Genomic DNA, 16,169 nt, shown 5'->3' with positions numbered 1-16,169 from the left:
GTCACTGATTCATTGTTCAACTTCCTCTAGTTTTGTACTATGAGTATCCAGAATCTTTGTAATTTGGTCAGCAGTTTCTTTAATTTTCATAAGATAGTCTATTTTTTTATTTACTCTTGCAATTTCTTCTTTATGCTCTTCTAGGGTCTTCTTGATGTCCTTTATATCCTGTGCCATGCTCTTCTTCATGTCCTTTATATCCTGTGCCATGCTCTTCTTCATGTCCTTTATATCCTGTGCCATGATCTCATTGTTCATCTTTAGTTCTTTGATTAATTGCTCCAAGTACTGTGTCTCTTCTGATCTTTTGATTTGGGTGCTAGAGCTTGGGTTATCCATATCATCTGGTTTTTTCATATGCTTTAAAATTTTCCGTTATCTTTAGCCTCTTGGCATTTGCTTAACTTGATAGGGTTCTTTTAAGATTAAAACCCTTCTCTGTAATTTGTCAGATCTACAGCTTTGTGGAATACACTTTCTCTAACCATCAGGTGGCATCTGTGAGCCACCTATTCCCCTCAACCCAGTTCTTCCCCACTTTGTCTTTGTGGTGAGTGGGGGTGTGAGTATTGTGGGGTCCAATTGGTGTACCAAGCTTGTGTGTGTAGTTGGTGTTGCCTGCCCTGTATATGGGGTGTGTGTCTGGGCAGTCAGAGAGGTGGGTGGCTCTAACAATCAAATCTCCCTGGTGTTCCTGGAGATTTAAAGCTGCTGCAATAGTCTAATCCTTCAGTTGAGTCCTGCCACAGTTTGTCTCTGCCACTGACCCACAAGTCCTTGGTATTGGTGTATGACCCTGAGACTTGCGAGTGGGTCCCTCTTCCAGGCTGTGCACCCCCAGGACATTTGTTGAGGGATGACTGTGCTATGTCACAGGTGAGTGCCGTCCCCCCAGGGCAGTTCTGGGCTGCAGGGCTGTGTAGGGAGGCTCCCAGTCTGTTGAAATGATGGCTGAATGGGGCTTTGTTAATTCATACTGCTCCACCTTCCCAACTCTGGGACAACCAACTGAGGGTGCAGGGAAGGCTAATATCCATGCCCAATTTTGTGGTGTGTGCATGTGTTATCGGAAGCACTTCCTATCACACTGGGTTGTCTGGGGCAGCTCTGGGCTCTGGGGCTGGTGACAGGCAGGAGTGTTCCCTGTCCACCAGGAAGATGGCTGTGAGAGGACACACACCCCTCCTTTTCTTGGGAAGTTGTGTTGTTTAGTGAGTTTTCTCAGCCACTGGACTTATTGCCTTGTGTCTCAGAGCTCTCTTAGTTCTTCTCTTGTCTTGACTTGCCCAAATTACAAGTCTTTGAGGCTTTCTGTATTGGGCTTCTTAGAGTAATTGTTTTAGAAAAAGAAAAAGATAAAAAAATAAGTAAAAGGGAAAGGACCTCCTTGCAGATCTAATGGGTTATTGAAATGCTAAGAGACAAGGCAGTTAGGGCCATTAAGGAAATATCCAGGGGGCAGAGAAACTGGTTTTTCTTCTGGATTTGCATATGTGCTTGACTCTGCCTGAGCTCTGCCCTTCTCCATTCTATGTTCACCAGAACTCCAAAAAGCCTCTGCTTTTATTTTTGGATTTTTCTTGCTGTTTCTCCTATCCCTATCTCCTCTCTGCTGGGCTGGCTGCTCCCAGATTCTCCGGTGTCTGGTCTCAGTCTATCTATGATTGGAGTTTGGATCAGTAGTATGAGTTTCTGATAAGAGCCGCAACTGCAGTTCTCCCTCCTCATTGCTGGTGCTGAAAGCCCCTCCTCCCATGGGACTGAGCCTGGCAGGGAGGGGCATGGGTCCCCTGGCCATGAAAACATACAGATTTCACTGATCTCAGCAGTTCCACATGTTCATGAGTGTTGTACGAAGTATGTCCAAAGTCAAATTGCTCTGTGGTGTCTGGTCCACGCAGTTCCTGGCTTTCTACCTACTGCCCTGGAGGAGTAACTCAAATATACACCTCACCACTCCATCTTGCTCTGCCCCTCTTTGCTTCTTGAAGATGATTGTATAACTATGTAGATTGCATGACGTGACTGTGTGACTATGAAAACCTTGTGACACACACTCCCTTTATCCAGTGTATGAACAGATGAGTGGAAAAATGGAGACAAACAGTAGATGAAGAATAGGTAGGATGGGGCGGATGGAAAGATATAGGTGTTCTTTTTTGCTTTTATTTTTATTTTGGAATAAGGAAAATGTTCAAAAATTGATTCTGGTGATGAATGCACAACTGTATGATGGTGCTGTGAATAATTCATTGTACACTGTGGATGACTAGTAGGGTGTTTGAATATCTCAATTAAACTGAATTTAAAAAAGTAAATGAACAATGTGGGGAGGAGGTGAATGGGATATTTGGGAATTTTTTTATTTTAATTTTTATTTTAGTTTTTGGAGTCATGAAAACGTTCAAAGTTTGTCTGTGGTGATGAAAGCACAATTATATGACGATACTGTGAACAACTGATTGCACACTTTGAATGACTGTATGTTATGTGATTATATCTCAATAAAATACATAAAAAAAACAAAAAAAAGTTATTATATATCATGTATGGGAATTTATCTTTTCATGTAGCCATTGAATAATTATTGAAATATGTTAAGGAGGGTAGTGAAATGATGGTATTTTAGAATAAGAATCTGCAATGATGTTGGGCTTGAATTCGAAGGACTTAGAATGAAGACGGCTACTGGAAAATTCTAGATAAAAGGGAATGAGAACCTTTACTTTGGCAAGGGAGATGAAAGGGAGCAAGACAACCAGAAAGACATTTAGGAAATTCCAATCAACAGATTTGTCTATACATGATGAGAATGAAAAACTGCATTTTCTTTAAAAGTGTTTATTTTTAAATGGGAGCAAACATTTCACACAAATAGACTGACATACACAAGTTTGTGGGTTCTTTTGGTGTTTATTTGGTTGTTTTTCCCCCTGCTACAGATGCTTGCAGGAGCTTTGATGTACACACTCCCTGGAAGGCAATTTGGAAATAATTAGAATTGGAACATCATTTAAAAATATATATATGTATGTACATATATATATGCATATATATACATATACATATAAAAATTATAGGACAGGTTAATTGGTAATGGGGAAGGAACACTAATTAGGAGATCTGAAATCAAGCCCTCACTCTGTCACTTATGTTTGCAAACATCAGTTACCTCCTCTGGGCCACAACTTAAGTGAATGCATAATGGAGAGATTGAGGAATTCAGTGTTTCCATTCTCTTTCAACTTTCAACCAAAGATTTCTCCTGGTTATACTTCTAAAAAACAGTATGCTCCAATTGTAAAGGCATGGTGGAGGGGGCAGCAGTTAATTCCTACCTTGATCACTAAATTAGCAATAACAATGAATATCTGGCTCCATTTAAAATGATTATCACTTGGGTAATTCACATGCTACAAATGACAAAATTTGTCAATTGTTTGTATTTGTTTCAGAGAGTTGTCATGATCAGTTTAGGTAATACCTATGAAAGTGCTTTGAAAATAAGAATGCAGCATATAAATGTAACAGATGATCTTTCTAGATATAATCCTGTACAAGAGATATCCATGGTACCAAAGACTGAAGCAGCATTTGACTTCCATTCAACAACATTTATTGAATAACTGCTATGTGTCAGGTGATATTCCAGGCACTGAGTTACAACCTTGAACAAAACATATCAGATTCTTACTTCCTTGTGGTTTAATTCTAGCTGGGACACTCAGACAGTAATCAAATAAATAAACTAGAAAATATGAACTATGATAAGTTCTGTAATTGAAATATAGCAGAATTTTGTGACAGGGACTGAGTGGTAATTGTATGTGAACTGGTTAGAGAAGGCCCCTGAGGGTTGAGCCAAAACTTAAATAGCAAGGCAAGTTAAAGAAGTTTCAAGAGCTAGATCATGTGAGATCAGAGCATGGTTAGTACAGAAATTTCATCCTAAGGCAGATGGGGATCCACTGGAGTGTCTTAGGCAGGAGAGTAAACAATTTCAGTTCCATTTTAAGTGATTTAACTGTGGCTTCTTTGTGGAGAATGTAGAAGGGTAAGTATAGAATGCAGAAGCAATGTAAAGAGCTAAATTGCAAATGTGAAACGATGGTGATTGGGACTAGGGTGGTAGAAGCTAGGTTAGAGGTAAGGGGAAAGACTTGGGATGGGTTATAGAAAAATTAAAATTTTAGAATTGACAGGACTGGCTGTTGGCTCAGATATTGGGGTAGGGGATGGAAAGAGAGAAGTCCCAATACCTTGCTCAAATACTTGCTGAATGTGTGAATGAGTGCTAGAACTGGGTGTTTGGAGGTGTCAAGGAATTAGCCAGGTTGAAAAGGGAGAAAGGGCATTCCAAAGTATCATCCACTAAGTTTGGCAGCCTCCTCTTCATATCTATATTCTTAATAAATTAATCCTCTTTCCTCCTGAAGCTTCACCCCAGAGTTGGATTATTGTATCTTGTCACAGAACAAGAGAGCACTCTCTCATATTCAGTTCATTAATGATTTTAATGATTTAAGAGCAAGAAGGAGTATTGCCTCCATGTTCAAATTAATTCTGTTTTTTTTTTATTTACTTTCAGCCTTGATATTAGCTAAGCTACTTAGAGAATGACTTTTAGTAAAATGGTAAGGAACTTCTAATACATATATATATATATATATATATATATATATGTATTTTGGGTCTATATTGTAAAAACTTTTAAATCAGCTTTAGGAGATCAGGGTTCTAGACCAGTATTTGCTAAGTAAAACCAAATAGATTAGTCAAGTTTTCCTAATGAAATTTACTTTCACGTAAACAATAAATTTTTTCAATAAAAAGAGCACATTATAAAAGTGTTGAATTGCTCCTCCACCAAAAGAAATGTAGCTGATCAAATTTATTAAAAAGGTATAAACATGCCTCTATTTTAGATGGTAGAACTGAAACTCATGGATTGATATGGTATGGCTCACTATAGGACTGGGCTCATGATTTCACAATCATCTCATAATTTCCTGAAATTTTAGAATGGATATCTGATATATGAATGGTCATAAAGGTTGCTTACATCTATCTATCTTGATTTGCCTGCCTTATTTAGAAAAAAATGTGACTAATACCTCTTATTTTTAGTCTGCAACCATACAGTTCTAGTATATTGCATATTTAGCTAATATATTTAGTTAATATATTAGTTAATATAGCTACAATATAATTTCAACATGTAATATGTATAAAATGTTATTGAGATATTTTACGTTCCTTTTTTTGGTACTAAGTCTTCAAAATTTGGTCTGCATTTTATGTTTACAGCATGTCTCAATTCAGATTAGCCACATTTCAAGTGCTAGTAACCACATATGTCAAGTGATTATTGCATTGGACAGCACAGTTCTAAACCATATTTAAGAGATGAAGAAATAGATTAATAAATTTACCCAAAGTCATAGAGTAAGTACTTTACAATGTGATTTATATACTTCCCTCTTACCATATTGGGCTTAAGAAGAATTGTTGACCCTTCTGGGCATGTATCCAATGCCAAATACTGTTCTAAGTAAGCCCTTTTCATTTATTAATTTCTTTTATCTTCATAACAATGAAGAAGATGCTATTCTCCCTATTATACTGTTGAGAAAACCAGGGTATAAAAAGGTTAGAAAGATTTGAACCCAAGGAGTCTGCTTCTAGTCTATGTTCTTGATCATGACAGTTTTCTGGAAAAGGACAATTGAATTTATATTTTACGGTTGAAAGAAAAGTACAGAACAATACTGTCAAAGGCAGTGTGTGCCTGTTACCATCAATATTAACATTATTGGACTCAACTGAACTCTTAAAATAATGTTGTTCTAGTGAGCTGAAGGCATCCTTTCAGCAAATTCACTACATTTCTGGAAAAAATGTCATTATGAATGTTACAGGGCTGCACTTCCAATACAGCCCTTTCTAACAAGCTTCCCTTCCCCTTTATGGTTTTTCAATGTGGAGGATTATTTGTTTAATGTAGTGCTTTTCGTTTTGCTTTGTTTTTGCTATTATTGTAGGAAAACAGTGAATTTCTTGCATTTCTCTGTAGTTCAGAATGTTTATTTAGAATCATGATTAATGAAATTTATCTGCATATTCACTTCCAGTGTCTTTTCCATGTTATCAACTGCTGATAGATGAGCTATTTTTATTATACATTGCATTTCATTAATGTGTTGCATTAAAATATTTGATCTCTCAGATATATCTTAATGATTGATTCATATCTAATCAATTTTTAAATAAAAGAGACTGAGTCTGACATTACAAAATTAAAGTTGTTTATCATGAGTCCCCCATTTATGTCGGAAACTCCCAGAGTCAAAGTATTGGTGTCAAATACAGGGGTGGGTGTTCATGTGAATTCCATACACTTAAATCAGTCATGAGCAGTAGAAGTTAAGTTCATGTGTCAGCTTGGCCAGGTTATGGTGTCCAGCTGTTGGTCAAGTGAGCACTGGCTGCTTGTTGTTGTGAGGATATTTCATGGACTTAAATCATCAGTAAGTTGATTGCATCTATGGCTGATTACATCTACAATCAACTGAGGGGCCTACCTTCAACAATGAGAGAAGTCTCATCCAATTGGTTGAAGGTTTTAAAGGAGAAGTGATGTTCTCAGCAGTCATGAGGGAGAATTTCCATCGCTACTTCAGCCAGCCAGCTTCTCCTGGGGAATTCGTTGAAAACCTTCATTGGAGTTCCCAGCTTGCAGCCTGCCCTACGGAATCTGGACTTGCCCATCCCTGTAGTGTGTGAGCCAATTCCTATAAAAATTCTCATTTTGTATATATATGTGTGTGTGTGTATGTGTGTGTGTGTGTATCCTGTGGTTTCTGTTTCACTAGAGAACGCTGACTAATACAGGAATGGATGTTAAGAATCTCTTTTTCTCTTTTTCTCCCCACCCCCTCTAAGAAGAGACAAAATGGATCCATGTTTAAAATTTCAGATATTTTTATACTACATCATACAAAGCCCATTGCATTTTTCTTTCCTGCCAACTTTTCTTTCTTTATTTAGATGAAAGGCTATACAGATTGAGGAAGTTATGGTTAATTAACTTTGCCATTGTCTTTTTGTGGCTTCAAATGTGGAAATGGATCCCTGTCCTTCTTAGTGTTGATAATTAGACCAGGCATTTCCCTTACCTCCTGAGTAATGTTTCTAATGTAAGTTGTCTCCGCACCATACATCCTGCCATCCATAGCATGACATGCAAGAGAACTGAAGACATTTCCTGAAGGAACAACAGCTATTACTGTCCATCTAACCCTGATTATTTTGAGCCAAAGGACTTTTACATAATTTCTTTATTTTAGTGAGAGCCAGAGTTGTCCTCCCTGTTGACCACACTGTTTCAAATATGGCCCCAGAGTGCCACAATTAACTAAAGTCATTTTCTCTCTAGCTTTAATTTGAAAGTAAAATGATAATGCTCTGCTTCCATTTTTCTACCCATGCTTATGTTTGAAAAGTCAAGCAAATATTGATTTTTTAAGCAATTGTGCAGATGGATTAATTTCCCAGATTATTTCATAGCACATCAGTAGTACGCTTTGGATGTACACACCCAACTCTCATGTCAAGAGATGCAAAATTTATATTCGGGGGTTGTATGTTTGTAGGAAGCATAATGACTGTACTGCGAAGTGTGAATTTCATTTCCCCATTATTGCCTCTGTAATTCCTGTTATTGCAAGGTTGTATTTTATAGGAACAAAAATAGTCTCTATTTAGAAATAAAATCAGTGCATGCCCATAACAAATATTGAAAGTCAGATCAAAGCATCATTACTGAATACCATCGTTACATTTTTTCAGCTTCAAAGTGTTTCACATTTAAGTCTCTCTTTTCCTTTAGTATAAGCCTACTATTCTTTGTCCTAAATAACTTGAGTCATTCTTATAATAAAAATAAATCAATCTAAAATTCTAGGAAATGTCAATTTACTCAGGAAAAGCATAAAACAATTTATAGGGTAGTTTTTATTGTTCTATTAGTACATTTAGCAATAGGCTTCTACAGATTTGAATTTTAGAGATCCTATTTGAATCAGATAAAATTAGGAAAAGATATTTAGTGCCATTATTATTGTCTTAATAAAATAATAATACAACCAAAGCCCAGCTTTGGGCATATCACTTCCCTGATCAGTTAACATTCAGTCACTTCTCATTTACCTAGAGAATGAAATGTGAACCCTCTGGGCTGCATTTACAACCACTGTAATATCACTCACCTATGCCATCACTATCTATCTCTCTGTTATATGCCCAATGCACTAGTCAATCTTATTCTCAAAATATTGAGGGAAAGATTAAAGGGACTCTCTTGATAACCTTGTCCATGTTAAGCATTCATATCTTACTCTAATTCCTTTCTGCTATCTAATCAGATAGCTAAAATGTTCTAAGTAAATATTCTGCTTCTTCATTCAAGACAGGGCAAACAGTCTTGAGGAGTACAGACTACAAAAATATAACTGACATGTTAACTTAGAAAAAAATGCATTATTATTCAATAGAGTATTCTCCTTTTCCACTATATTGTTTCCTTCATAATGGACTTCATTTTGTAAATATTTCCACTTTAGAGGCAGGCTCACCTAGCCTCCAACCAACATTATACTTTTTCAAGGTGTATGTATATTACCCCACGTAAAATATGAAATCCATCCTGCATGCTAGATTGATTGACAAGTTTTTAATGTTTGGATTTTTAGAATAATTGGTTAAATGCTTTAAAAAAAGATCCTAAAAGTATATGCCACAACAATAACTAAAACCAGAAAGATTGATTCTTTTGTTTACCTGAAATGACTGCTTTTAGGTGTGACAAGTAATTGCACTTATACATACACACATACACACATCAATATATATTAAGTTAAATTATATCAGTCTGGTCATAATTATTGATGGTCACATAATTCACTGACAAGAATAATGTGTGACCTTTCTAAATTAACAAGGGCTTATGTTAACATACAACCTTAAACTTCACATCATAATTTTCTTTACAAATGGAATGACCTTGCTGGCAACTGATTTGAAACTGTTTCAAGTGGTCTTTAGAGGTGATGCACAATGTATTTATGTGAACAAGTTTGGTTTATTAGGTCCCTACACCTGACATTTCTAAATCTCTAATTGTAGGATTGATGATTAAGTGATCTAAGTCATTTTGGGATTCCTCCAACTTCACAGTGGGGAAGGTTTTTGTTTGTATATCGTATGTTAGTATCTAAGTACTAGAAATATTGAAACACAAGTAACCTGGTGTCTCTCAGAAGAATATAATTCATCTCTAGCGTTGCCTCTACTATGACACCTTCCTTGACCACCAGTACATGGCTCCAGCATTAATAATCTCCCCCTTCTCTGAGTTCCCATAAAATCTTACTGAAGCCATCACATTGGTTATATATTTAAATGTTTATCTTATAATAGCCTAAGAAATTCTAGATAAATGTCTTCTTCATTACTGATTCCCCAGAATTAGTTTCATAAATAGTAGTTACTCAATAATGATAAGCTAATTGAATGAGTATACCTTTTCTATCCTGTCTGTTTTTTTATTCTCTGAACAAATGTAGCACCATCAGACTGTATTTTGATAGTTAGTGAAATGCTACCTTTAGTTGTTGCTTATCAATTAATGTGGGTAGCTGCTTAAGGTCAAATAATTGGTCATATTCCTTTTTGTACCCTGCTTAATTTTTAAATCACTGGAAAAACAGTAGGCCAAAAAGTTTTCTGAGTGAGTAAATATGATGATTTCTAATTCATTAATTTATTATTCAAATATTTATTGAAAAAATAGCATGCCAAGTACTGTGACTAGACCCAAAGAATATCATATTGAACAAATCTAACACAGTTTTGGCCCTCAGTCAGAATTATTTCTGAAAAGATAATTACAAGCATCATTCAAAACTCACTGAATCAGAAGTTCCAGGGAAAGAACTAAAAATCGATAGTTTGAAAACTAAGAGCTGATACTGATAATCAGCTAGCTTTGGAGAGGTTTGAACTGGAGTTTATCAGAAAAAAGGCATGTAATTCAGAGTAAAGAAGACAGAGGTTTTCCTGTCTCAGTTTCCTGATATTCTTCACTGCCTTAATAGCAAATATGGACACATAAAGAACCCACAACTAAGACCCAAAAATCAGAACTTAATTATCATCACCCAAACTATCTTTAAAAATAACAAATACATCAATTAGTTACAGCAATACATAGCATATATACACATATGATGGTTTTAATCTATGGATAGTTTCCTGTGACTGAGGTATAAAACTGAGGAATATCTTAATAATATTTAATATGGTTTGAAGGGAAACTAAGTATTCATGCCAATATATATGCAAATTGAGTAAAAGAGTTTGGGAGAAAAGGGAAAGATGAATGATAGAATGAAATAAATGCCTTTTAGTTGTAACAGAGGAGAAGTGGATTGAGCTACACAATGTGGTTCTACGTGTGGTCCAATATCTCATAGGCTCATAGAAAGAGCAACTTTATTTTGATTTCATTCTTTGTTTTACCAGAAATTTGCCTTTTGAAAGATTAGGAAGTATGTTTCCCTGATTTTATAAGGCAATCTTTGTTAGTCTGGTTAGCTAATAGAAGTGCAAATCTAGGAGAAATTGATATTAACTAGGCAAAATAGTGTATATAGGCATCATCAGTCTTTTATTAGATGTGATACATAATTTCACACCTATTTGGACAGCCTGAGACAAAAAAAAATTGCAGGAAAAAGAAAACCAGTATGAAATTATGCACACAGAATTGGTGAAAGCCTACATGAAATATAATTATCTCTTGTGTAATGAAAGGCAGATGAAAATTAAAAAAAAAAATTGTTACATCCTCTCATATTTCAAACAAAAATGTACATAATCTGTGGACCTTATTTCCTCCTATTTTTAGCCTAAAGAGACAAGCCTCTAATTTTACAGTAATTATTAATGTGTTAGTATCTGAAAATAGTGTTTTTAAGGAATTTTTATCCTTGGCTCTTCATTAAAGGGCTGTTAGGCCCTTTATTCTGAACAGTTAATTGATCTGTAATGCATGGCACTAAGAAAATCTGGTCAGAGTCCTAGCAGACAGTGTAATCAGACTGGAAAATGCACCATTATGTTATCAATGGTATAATTACAGTGTTGATAGCCTAAACCCTATCATGTGCTTTTACCTACAGTGGGTTAGAGGAAAATTTGTTATTAGTGAGTTTTCATTTCATTGCTTTCCAGTCTAAAGCCTAAGGCACACTTGAGACTGGTAGGTTTAATATAATACATAAGTAAAACCATGGGAGATATTTTACAACATGAAGAGTTATTTCAAAATCAACAACTTGATTTACTTCTCACCACCATACATTTTTTTCCTTCCTACTCTTATGTGAATTTGAATGTCTAGAGCCTGCAAAAGAACTCCATTGCAATGTATTTTCTTCCATAAAGATACCCAAGTTTTGTGATTGGCCACACCTCACTTGTGCACTCGACTTCCCATGGTAAGTTCCTTACTTCATAACGTCCAAGCAGTACTTATAAGGACAGAAGATGGAAAAATAGAACATATTTTATCCATGGCTTTGTTAGATCCAATGGACCTCCTTCCATTTCTTTTAATCAATCAAACACATATTTTAATTACTTGTACCATAAGGCACTATGGACAACATAAACTTCTCTCAGTGAGCTTTATTCCAGTTGGAGCAGTGGGACATTTAACCATGAATTAATTAGGTAACTTCACAAGATAGTATAAGTTTAAGTGTTGTACTGTGTCTTACTCTAAATTCACATTGGGATTTTAGGTAAGTGGATGAGAAAGAAAGTGAAAAAGACTGGGGTTCATAGAATGATAAGAACCTGCCTGAAAGAGGCAGGGATGGATAACATGAGACAGGGATGCCTCAGGTTAATTAATTGGATTTCCTTTATTTTACTCTGAATCTATACATGGGTTAGCTTCCTAAATAAGATCCAATTCCAGGAGGTTTTATAGAAAATGGGAAAGCAAGTGAGAAAGTAAGCAGGAAATGAGGGAAAAATGTAAGGATTGACACAGTCACTGTGTTCTACTTTCACTTTCCCTTTTATTATCTCAACATCTGGGTTCTGCAAGAGAAATAACTATATCCAGAAATCAGGAGTTCCTGGGAGTATTTCAGGAGGGCTTGTTGCCTAGTCTGGATTCTTCCATTTTGACAAAAGCAGACATAATTTCTACATTAACCTTCTGATGTGGAAAAAAAAAAAAAGGCAGGGGAAGAGATGAATTGAGAAAGACTGGAAAAGAGCAAAGATATGAGATTGCTTATTTGTTTCCAAGAAGAATTTTTTTTTTTGCAAACTCATTTGTATGACTTTGTATGAATTTCCATACATTATGCATCACTTTCAGAATGTGTTAACTCTAATGTATCAAATTGGATCAAATAATTAGTTCAACAGTGTATAGCTACTGTCTAATTTACTGCTTTTTAAAGTGGAGTTTATTCCCACTGATACTAAAGTAGAGAAGTTGAAAAAGTAGCATTAAGCTCACAATAGATTATAATTCAAGCTAATATATTTATGTTACCAAGAACTTGATCATTTCTAGAACAAGTTCTGTTTTGCAAAATTCCTTGTAATTAATCTTGTAAACTTTCTAATTAGTCAGACTTATTTTGGAATGAAGTAACTGCTCTTCTTATTAGTGTGTCCAACAATGTGACAGGAAGGATTTAAGAACAATCAGGAAGCAGAGTAAATTAAGACCAATGCATACAACTTTTAAATAAGTGCTATTTTCCTATTCTAAGACGTCCTTAAAACAGCATTTGTTAATTTAATCAATGTCACGAGCATAAATGCCACCCTGGGGGAGGAGGCTGAGGAGTGAGGTGGAAAAAAGAAGGGAAATCAAGCCTGTGACAGGATTTCTAAACTTGGCTCAACATCCATGATCTCAAAGGCAACTGTGTCATAATGACAGATCACAAAGAGGGAGTACAAATGATGGAGGGTGGTGGTAAACACAGGCACAGAATGCTCACTAATTACATTAATCTTGACCTAATGGAAGTCTTGGCTTACAAAGGTGGCACTAACATGAAGGAGACTAATGTTCTAAATACAGGATGCTGGCAGAACAGAAAGTAAGATATCATGAGGTCATAGGTCATAATTTCCATATTTAGTTTATGGATTCTGAGAGATGAGTGATGAAAAAATAACATTGTTTAAAAAATATTTGGTAGTGATAATTGATTTAAAACACCATAAAACACACACACAGACACACACACACACACCTGGACAGATTTACTATGACACTATGATAAAAACAATTAAAAAATTTTGAGTGAGTACTAAACTCACCTATTTGACCCCCTTGGCAGTTCTAAGTGTTTATAGAACATACTCTCATTGTTACCTCTGTGTAATATTCCTAAATATATGAGAACTCTGGAAAGAGTCCCAAGTTGCCAGATTAAAAGTAAAATAGAGTGAGCTGACAATCTCCCATCAGTTAACTATATTTGGACTCCAACAGTTTTTAAAATGACTAATCGTTGAACTACAAGAATGTCTGAACTTATAATTTACCATCTATTATTTCCTTCACTTATAAAGTAAGCTATAATAATTGCCTTGGGACTTTTTTCCCTCTGCTTTTTTTTTTTTTTTTCCCACTAAGCAAATCACTTTATTATTTGTTTTCAAACTTTATTCCCAGGCTTCTTCAACTTAATTAGCTGCAAGGAATGAAATTGTGTATAAGCAAAAACTGAAAAGAGCTGCAGTGTCCAAGAAGCTTGAGCTTAAAAATATTAGAAATCTAGATTTTAGATCCATAAAAAAAATAACTTTAAAAAGCAGTCATACACCTGAAACTCAGAACTAGAGCTCGGCAGATATGAATGTCAGTATCAGTGCATACAGCAACTGTTAAGAAAAAGCTGAAACAGAGCCCAGACTTCAATTAGTGATATGAATGAAGCAGGTCTGGTTAAGATTAGGACAAACCAGGCCAAAGGGTAAAGGTCGAAACTGACTGTGTTTTAAAACTTCAACTTCCATGTAAGACCAAAGGAAGAGATGTCTATCTGGTGCAGGATCTATATTTTCTAAACAGTATAACTCTATAGTCGGTTTGTTCAAACACCACAATTACATGGAACTTTGAATAGGAAGTGAGATACAGTAGGTTAGTATAGATTGGAGTGAAATAATGACACATCCAAAAGTAATTTGGGCAGAGAATAAAAAAATATATTTACAGCCTCCCCCCCCCCCCCACCCCAAGGAGCTGGGGGAAGGTGCAGAAGTGTTGGCCTTCCTCACCTGGACTGGTGTTGATGTTGTCAAAAACATTGGGACTGGCAGTTTGATTTGCTGAGTCCTTGATTGTGGGACTTGCCCTTATGAAGCTTGTTACTGCAAAGGAGAGGCTAAACTTGTACATAATTGTGCCTAAGAGTCTTCCCCTGAGTACCTCTTTGTTGCTCAGATGTGGCCCTCTCTCTCTCTCTAACTGAGTCACCTTGGCAGGTGAACTCGCTGCCCTCCCCTCTATGTGGGACCCGACTTCCAGGGGTGTAAATCTCCCTGGCAATGCAGGATATGACTCCTGGGGATGAATGTGGACCCAGCATTGTGGGATTGAGAATATCTTCTTGACCAAAAGAGGGATGCAAAATGAGACAAAATAGTTTCAGTGGCTGAGAGATTTCAGTGGAGTCGAGAGGTCACTCTGGTGGACATTCTTATGCACTATGTAGATAACACCTCTTAGGGTTTACTGTATTGGAATAGATAAAAGTAAATACCTGAAACTACCAAACTCCAACCCAGCAGTCTGGACTCCTGAAGACAATTATATAATAATGTAGATTACAGGGGGTGACAGTGTGATTGTGAAGACCTTGTGGATCACACCCCCTTTATCTAGTGTATGGACGGATGAGTAGAAAAATGGGGATAAAAACTAAATGACAAATAGGGTGGGATGGGGGGATGGTTTGGGTGTTCTTTTTTTACTTTTGTTTTTTATTCTTATTCTGACTCTTTCTGATGTAAGGAAAATGTTCAGAAATAGATTGTGGTGATGAATGCATAACTATATGATCATACTGTGAACAGTTGATTGTATACCATGGATGATTGTATGGTATGTGAATATATTTCAATAAAACTGAATTTTTTTAAAAAAAAGGCAGTCATAATATAAAATAGCCACTCCAAGTAACGTCAAGTTCTATCTTCTTCAGAAGTTGACTCTATTCAGTTTGCCTCATTCTTGGAAGCCTCATCAAAACTCTCCACAAGATCTGGAACTTTGTCATCCTCCTGCTCTCCAGTAGCAAGTAGTGCTTTTCCATCCACAGATTGCTTGGGCAGAGCTCCTTAAGTTAGTTAAACTGTCTGCACCAAGCCAGTTTAAGATGCTGAGCAATACTTTTGTCAGCTGCTTGGTCTCAGCATGGCCTGTAATGGTGACAGTGTTTGCTGCCAGAGATGCCTGAACTTCAGAGTTGTTCAAGTGGACCACTGTTCCTTGGTTTGTAAATATTAACCTCTTCAATATAAGAGATATTGTTTATCCCTGATTTCCTTAAGGAGAATTGAAGTTTTTTATCATCTGCTTTAGCTGTTCTATGAACCACCTTCTTTCTGTGAGCAGTTCCTTTCCCATCAATGCACAGTTTGGTGAGTTTCTTCTGGTTCATGATAGTTTCTTTCATTTTATAGAAGCAGAAATGAGGCTGGGTGGGCGACTAGGGTTGGGACTCAGGGGGTCTCAAGCTGACCAGCTAAGGCCAGGCACACACTTTCAGGGATACAAGGTGACAGCTGGAAGATCTTTCCTCTGCTTTTTATTAAAAATGATTTGTTGAGAACTGGACTTCAGAAGGATCTGTGATACCAATCTCTTGGCTTTGTGTCCATCAGCAGGGAATAAGTAGATCATTCTTACTAGATATTGCTTGAATGATTTTTGGTAATTGACTGGTTCTGGTCAATCTAAGGCATGAACTGCATCACTCTTCAGAAGTAAGTTTATCTCTTTAACTCCTGCAACACTTATTTCAGGTAATACTTAATAAATATTTGTTTGTAGACTTGAAGGG

General features: G+C 36.2%; 1 pseudogene; it reads right to left on the bottom strand.

The window, feature by feature from the left end:
• Positions 1-15,321: 15,321 nt before the first annotated feature.
• On the bottom strand, positions 15,322-15,767 carry LOC119506439 (annotated as a pseudogene).
• Positions 15,768-16,169: the final 402 nt, after the last annotated feature.

This window comes from Choloepus didactylus, chromosome 11, assembly GCF_015220235.1.
Source record: "Choloepus didactylus isolate mChoDid1 chromosome 11, mChoDid1.pri, whole genome shotgun sequence".
Lineage (NCBI taxonomy): Eukaryota > Metazoa > Chordata > Mammalia > Pilosa > Megalonychidae > Choloepus > Choloepus didactylus.
Note: the sequence above shows the minus strand (reverse complement) of the source record. Positions and strands in the feature narration are given on the sequence as shown.